Source organism: Amblyomma maculatum, chromosome 6 (genome assembly GCF_055883805.1).
Source record: "Amblyomma maculatum isolate TAMU_Amacu chromosome 6, ASM5588380v1, whole genome shotgun sequence".
In the NCBI taxonomy this organism is placed as follows: Eukaryota; Metazoa; Arthropoda; class Arachnida; order Ixodida; family Ixodidae; genus Amblyomma; species Amblyomma maculatum.
In genome coordinates this window covers 142,661,197-142,666,820 of record NC_139349.1, presented here as the reverse complement: position 1 = coordinate 142,666,820, position 5,624 = coordinate 142,661,197, and the positions used below count along the sequence as shown (strand labels likewise).

At 41.7% G+C, this 5,624-nt stretch overlaps 1 pseudogene; it reads left to right on the top strand.

Annotated features, from left to right (window-relative positions):
• The first annotated feature begins 1,455 nt into the window (after positions 1 to 1,455).
• LOC146186933 (uncharacterized) lies at positions 1,456 to 4,716 on the top strand (annotated as a pseudogene).
• Positions 4,717 to 5,624: the final 908 nt, after the last annotated feature.

Sequence of the window (5,624 nt, the reverse complement as noted above, 5' to 3'; positions counted from 1 at the left end):
GGAGGTATGGCTTGGTATGCATCATACCTAATGCTAATACGGTAATCAAGAAACGAAGAAAAGACTGCTTACTCGCGCGATGCACTATGAAAATATTTTTTTGGAAAGTCATCATATCAGGCTCCCTAATTTCAGGTTACCCAGACAGTGTACAGCAGTCCTGTTGTCTGTATGCTGCATGTCAAGACGTGTTTAAAGATAGATAAAATGAGTTCAGCAATGGATGTGTGAACCTCTTTCCGTATTTTAGAATAACAAGTTCGCTGTATCAGGAGATAGAAAAATTGGGAGGGTTTTAAAGAAGCGAAATTGAGTAGGGCGTGCGAAAGCTTCTTGTGCACAGGTTGAAGCTGACGAAGCTGATGCGCAGTGCAGAGCGCAAGAGTGTGGAGCAGTTTAACAGTCGGGATGACCACTTATGTAATAGCTACAATGTTCTGTACTTGCTTCCCACACGAAATTCCTGGGTTAAAATACGCTTCGTTGAGTCCATTCCAACTTATTTTTTCCCCTGAGCTTGGCAGAGGTTTCAAAAAAGACTCGCTCAGTTTGGCAGTATTAGGTAGTGGTTTCACGCGAGAACTGGTTCTCTTATAGTTCTGTAGCGTGGCTTTTTGGGCTTCTTGTTACATAGTTCCAATGCACTAAAGCGCAGCAAAAAACGAGGACACATGAGACGAGAGACGAACACCACGAGCGCTAACTTCCAAGAACAAGAAACTTTATTCTGCTGAAGCATCACACTTATACGCCAGAAAACTCGAATCACGTGCGATGAATCACGAATTAATCACGTCACGTGCGATGAAGGTGTTGTGTATAAAATTCTCTTGTCATGCGGGAAACACTATATCGGCCAGACAGGGAGATATTTGAACGAGCGCCTAATGCAACACGCTCGCAACGTAAGAAACGGGCAAGGCGGATCGCTGGTTGATCACATTCTCGCATGTAGGTCAAAAAGCTGTAAGCCTTTCTTTGATAAATGTTTGTTAATATGAAAAAGCACAGAAAGGGTGATGCGCGAAATCATTGAAGTCGAAAAGATAAATAGTTTAGGATGCGCGTGTAAAAGCACACATTCTATTCTCCTCTCAGATAAAGAGCTCGTTTTTCTAAGGAATTGATACTGTTGGCACATGTTATTCCTATTTTCTGGTGTATAAATGTGATGCTTCAGGAGAATAAAATTTGTTGGAAGTTAGCGCTCGTGGTGTTCGTCTCTCGAATCTTGTGTCTTCGTCTTTTGCTGCGCTATAGTGTATTGGTTCTCTTACTTATTTTAGATTGTGCGAGCAACTAGTACTATCAGCGATGTTGAAGTAGGATTGCCAACCACGCACGAAGACAAGGAGGTGAAGAAAACAAACTGAATCTTTTGCTCACGCTAACCGAAGTTTTATGATTGTGGCTAAACATTTATGACCAAAAATGTTATTTCGGGGTACGCACACCATGGCTGCTACCGAGTTCAGTGACACAGAAGGACCCGATGTACCGTGCATAACCAGTGTGAGTGAAACAATGCATTCCACATTTACCCAGTATCACAAAGAATATACTGTGCCTTCACAAATGTTATTGGCCGCGTCTGGCAAAAGGGAAATTGACTGAGTGTTACACATTAGCACCTTTTAAAACAATGCTGTGTGTTGCGATATGTGTAACGTTTCGAAAAAAATTTCACACAGCTCACATCCACCAAAAAACTGCACAATCTCTTCAACACAGACAGTGGTTCTTGAGAACCATACCTGCTGCTAGCAAAGCAATTTGCTGTAACATTTGAGACGAACGAACCATTTCGATTTTCCATTAGCATTGCATTGAAATTTCATTGGATGGATTCCCTTAGGAATGTGGATGAACAGTAACATACTAAAAAACACCATATGTGTATAGCTATGTCAGCAAATATTTTACTGAATGCCATGGAAGCGACCACACAAACAATAAATACTATGCAGAATAGTGCACAAGGGCATATGTGTCAAGTATGTTCCAATTTGCAGTGTCGTAAGATGGGAATAAGCTGGGCTGAGCTGTTCAGAGAGTGGTTGAACTGGAACTCAAAATATTAAGCTTAGCCGCTTGGTGCCTTGATTCCGACGCCCTGCCTTCCTTTTTCTTAGGTTCAAAAGTTAAACAAGTCCACACAGTGGCAGAATGTCACCTATGAGGACCACTGGTGTGCAAAATCGCCCATGATTAGGTTACACAGACAGTCGTTTGTAGATGGACTTTCTGCTGACGATATCGTGTTTTATGCAGGAATTCCATAGACAGCTTTAAAGAACTTTGTAATAGCTGTGTCCGCACTAGTCAAAAAAGCAAGCATACTGTCACGTGCTGAGCAGTTGCTGATGTGCCTTATGAGGCTCCGTCTTGGTCTTTTTTTATGGACACTTAGCAAGAATCTTCCAGATGTCCGTTTTTGTAGTGGGCAACAATGTCCGTTACATGCTTCAAGTGCTTTCTAAAGTGATGAAGTGGGTTGTGACTTGGCTTCCAAAAGAAGATATCAAAGACAACATGCCAGCATCCTTTACAGACTGTGGATATGGGTCCACTACTTGTATCCTTGACTGCGCAGAGGTAATGTTGCAGCGCACGAGAACGCTAATGGCCTGATCACAGATCTATAGCAGTTACAAATCCCATAACACACTTAAGTTTCTTGTAGGCAATATCCCTAACAGGCATATAATGTTCGTTTCAAAAGCATACGGCGGACGTGCTTCAGATAAGTTGATTACAAGAGAGAGTGGCATTGGAGATTACCTCATTAGAGGAGAGAAATTCATGGCGGACGAAGGTTTCTCCTTTGATGACGAGCTACTTGTGCAAGGAGTCTGACTGAACACGCCAGGTTTCACAAAAGGTTGTGTTATTTTTCGCACAACATGGAAGCGTTTTCACTAAATACATTGTGATTTTATGTTGTTGGAAAAAACAACTGACTGAAAGAGAGGTGACTGCCACATCACGAATTGCATCTGTTCGCATTCATGTGGAGCGTGCAATCAACAGAATCAAGAACTACAGAATTTTCAAGCAAGCTCTTCCAATCACGTCACAGAAGACAATTAGTGATATGTTTTTGTCTGTGCAGGGTTGTGCTACCTTAATCCGGCTCTCATTCAAAATGGTGTCTAACAATGTTAAAAGCTGCACTTGACAGGAAAAGCTGCATATTTTAGGAAATCAAGGAAATGTAAATAAAATATCAGGAAAAACGATGTCATTAATGTGATGGCCTGATATCAGGTGCTCTAATAGTGCACAGCATGCAGTCAGTGCACATCTGGCATATGTGTTCTGACTTTCAGTTCCCTCATCAAAGTGGGCACTGTATTGCCAATTTTGCATGACCTAAAGAAGGTCTAATATGGAGGCAACTGAGGCTTATCCTGTAGTCCTCGTAGGTAGAGTTGCTCTTTAATCTTACTAAATCCGTACTTGTTTATAAATGATGGTACTGTTATGTAAGCCAATTCGTTTCTTGGAGGCATAAAAGAGGAAAATTACGAAGAAAGCACTCTGATTGGAATTTGAACACCGCCATTGTAAAAGCACAACAGTAAGTTAATCATGCCCGCTATGAGGGGACTACAAAAGTGTAACGACAAAAGTGGATGTGCAGTTTGATTGTTTAGTTTGGTTTATAGAGTTTAACGTTCTGAAGTGATTTGAATTATTAGAGGCGCCATTTAGAAGGGCTCTGGAAATATTGACCACTGATGTCTTAATGTGCCCTGATGGGTACCTTGCTATTTGCCGCCATCAAAACCCAATAATGATTTGATTACGCATTATTGTGTTCAGCAGCCGAGCACCATAACCACTGAGCCACTTCGGCAGAATCTTTTATAGTTCTGTTAACTTGTCCTGGAGAGAGCCATGGGTGGTCCCTGTATGTGTATATATAGCCGCGACTAGTCTATTAAAGGAAAGTTGCGTTTTTGCTGTACTCTGTCAAGTCCCTTTGCGCTATGAATGTACGTAAGCAAATAGTATACGCCTTAGCCTACAGTGTGTTACGCGATGATATTCGCTGCTTTTATTTTTGCTCTGCCTTTTGGCGAAAGAAAGTGAACAGTTTACTGAAATCCGCCCTTAAATCAGTATTACATGGTAGGTCGCGTGATGAACATACTAAAGCTTTTGAACTTTTTCATATGCCTTAATTTTATTCATCTATTTTCTGAAACAACAGTTTTGAAACACATCTGGTCAAATGATTTTTGCACACCTTATGTTCCTGTGAAAGATCTGTGAAGTCGCGATCGTTTTCTCTTGCCTACAGTGCGTACACGCTATGGCGGGCGTCTTCGAAAACATTATGTTCTCTCAGTTCTTAACCGGTTACCCAAAGAAATATTGTCTGCTAATTCCAAAAAGATAGTGAAGGATTGTCTTGTGAAATTAAGATGATAGTTCCAGTACACAGCTTTGTTACTTATGTTTTTACACCTGGCATGTATTTATTTTTGCGTTCGCTCTTTTGAATCCATTCTCTTAAATTTGTTTTGTTGCTTTTTTCGTTTTTTTTTTCATGTCTGCTCGGTGCATGACTTATATGCTGTCTACTGCCGGGCACTGTCATTCAAGCCTTCGAAGGCCTTGGCAGGCCTGCACTTGTAGTGGAAAAAGGAAATAATAAATTTTATTATTATTATTGTTATTAAATTTTCGTGCTATACTTCTGCGTTGTAAATAGTGCGTAGCGATTCTGTAAGCATACAGCACGGTGTTATAAGCCCAAATTTGCGTTAAATAATTTATTACTGTATTAATAGTATGCAGAAGTTTCGGTTTTGATTCTTAGTGGCCAGGGTTTTACTTGACGTCAAGAAACAGAAGACATAAAATTGAACTGCCACGTGGGCGAAAAACTCGTGACGTCAAGGAGCAGGCGCGTCGTCTGCGCTGTTTGTAGTGTGGCTCCGGCACATGCTCTCATGGCGCAGGAAAGAGTTGGCTAACTGTAGTAGTTCACTTTAGTCAATTGTACCCGTAAACACGAAACATTCGGAAACATTCAGTTGTCGCCCCAGAATCGCTGACGACAACCCTCTCTCCGATAACTTGTTACTCGCAGCAGTGTCGATGTCGGCTGCTCGCTTCGCTACAATATTGACCAAATTCCTATACTATCTGAGCGGCCGGAAAAATTAAAAAGTGGGAGAGGCTTTGACTATGAAGCAGCGCGAAGCGCGAATAAATGCGCGCGAGTATATAGTTTGAATTGCAGTGATCGAGGCACCTCTTTCGTGCGCCGTTTTGATTTCATGTGTGCGAATCTGGTGATCGTTTAGAGGAAATTCACAAATGTTAGTGAATGAAAACAGTCATCGAATATAGTTTTGGCAACAGTGAACTCAAATTGACAATTGCTTACATTGCAGGACGCTCGTAAAATCACCGCAAAGCGCCGGGGTGACCCCCGTGCGCAGAGCAATGCTGCTAGCAGCCCGGAACAGTCGTCGGCGCTACTTTTGAAGAGAAAATTACGCCGATTGAGAATAGTCGCCGTACACACATTTTAACGAGCATATTATTACGAAAGCAATACTACTTTCACTTTTCAGCCCTTCGCGCAGCGAGGGGGTAGCTACCATTGA